This window comes from Austrofundulus limnaeus, unplaced genomic scaffold, assembly GCF_001266775.1.
Source record: "Austrofundulus limnaeus strain Quisiro unplaced genomic scaffold, Austrofundulus_limnaeus-1.0 Scaffold211, whole genome shotgun sequence".
In the NCBI taxonomy this organism is placed as follows: Eukaryota; Metazoa; Chordata; class Actinopteri; order Cyprinodontiformes; family Rivulidae; genus Austrofundulus; species Austrofundulus limnaeus.
This window is the reverse complement of record NW_013952613.1, coordinates 758,919-760,868: the sequence shown is the minus strand read 5'-3', so window position 1 is coordinate 760,868 and position 1,950 is coordinate 758,919.

Here is a 1,950-nt window from a genome sequence, read left to right as displayed (position 1 = left end):
CCGCAGAGGATACGCAGACGGGTCTCCATTTCTTGGTTGGCTCGCTCCGCCTGACCATCAGTCTGGGGGTGGAAACCTGAAGACAGGCTTAGTTCAATCCCTAGAGAAGTGCAAAATTCAGACCAGAATTTRGAGATGAACTGAGGACCACGATCGGACACGATGTCCTTAGGTAAGCCATGAAGTCGAAAGACTTCCTTAATCATGATGTCACTCAGTTCCTTAGACGTGGGCAACTTCTCTAGGGCTATGAGATGGACCATCTTAGAAAATCTGTCTATGACAGTAAGGATGACAGACTTACCCCCAGACTGTGGCAGGCCTGTAACAAAGTCCATGGCAAGGTGAGACCAAGGGCGTGAGGGAATGGGAAGCGGCTGAAGGAGACCCGCTGGTGGACGTTGAGAGGGTTTGGCCTGGGAGCATTGGGTGCAAGCCCCAACAAACTCTCTAACGTCCTTAGATAAGGAACCCCACCAGAACTGTGACCTAACTAAATCCTCAGTTTTACTTATGCCCGGATGACAAAATACAGGAGATGCATGACAGAACTGTAGTACCCTGGCAATGAGGTGATCATGGACGAAGAGTCGGTCATCCGGGCATTCATTTGGTGGTGGGTAGTTCTGGTGGGCCTCCCGGACCTCCCTCTCGACCTGCATCACAGCAAGACGCACTTTCTGTGGAAGGATGAACTCATCACGGTCACAGGTCTGTTCCTTCTCGTAGATACGGGAGAGGGAGTCCGGCTTGATGTTCTTGGTACCTGGTCTGTAGGACAGAGAGAAATTAAACCTTCCAAAAAATAGTGCCCACCTGGCTTGACGGGGGTTGAGCCTCTTGGCTGAGCGAAGGTATTCCAGGTTCTTATGGTCAGTGAGTACAATGAATGGGAGATTGGCCCCCTCCAACCAGTGCCGCCATTCCTCCAGGGCAGCTTTGACGGCCAAAAGTTCACAATTGCCCACATCGTAGTTACGTTCAGCTGGGGAGAGGGACTTAGAAAAGAAAGCACATGGGTGTACCTTATCGTCGTCAAAACGTTGGCTCAGGACAGCTCCAAGACCGGTGTCAGACGCGTCCACCTCTACGATGAACTGTCTCTCTACGTCAGGGAACTTGATAGGGGCAGAGGTAAACAGAGACTTCAGTTTGAGAAAGGCCTGGTTAGCTTGGTCGTTCCATACAAAGGAGTTCTTAATTGAGGTCAGAGAATGTAAAGGAGAGGCCACAGAGCTATAATTATGGACAAATTTTCGGTAGAAATTTGCAAAACCTAAAAACCTTTGCAGTTGCTTACGTGACTGTGGTATAGGCCAGTCCAACACGGCAGAGACCTTGGAGGGATCCATGGACATCTGGTCAGGAGAAATGTTGAATCCTAGGAAAGTGGTATTGGTGGTATGAAACTCACATTTTTCTGCTTTAACGTAGAGGTTATTTTGAAGGAGTCTGAGGAGGACGGCATGAACGTGACGGATGTGAGACTCAAGATCTTTAGAAAAAATAAGAATGTCATCAAGGTACACAAAAACATTGACGTTAATAAAATCCCTGAGGACATCGTTAACAAGAGCCTGAAAAACAGCAGGGGCATTAGTAAGACCAAAGGGCATTGCCAGGTACTCGTAGTGACCGGAGGGGRTGTTAAAGGCTGTTTTCCATTCGTCACCCTCACGGATTCTTACAAGGTGCTATGCATTGCGGAGATCGAGTTTAGTGAAAATCTTGGCTCTAGAAATAAGTTCAAAGGCGGAGGTCATGAGCGGTAGTGGGTATTTGTTTTTTATCATGATGTCGTTTAAACCCCTATAATCAATACATGGCCTGAGTGAACCATCCTTCTTACCCACGAAAAGGAACCCTGCACCTGCAGGGGAGGAAGAAGGACAAATGATACTGGATTTAAGGGATTCAGAAATGTACTTGTGCATGGCCTCACTTTCGGGT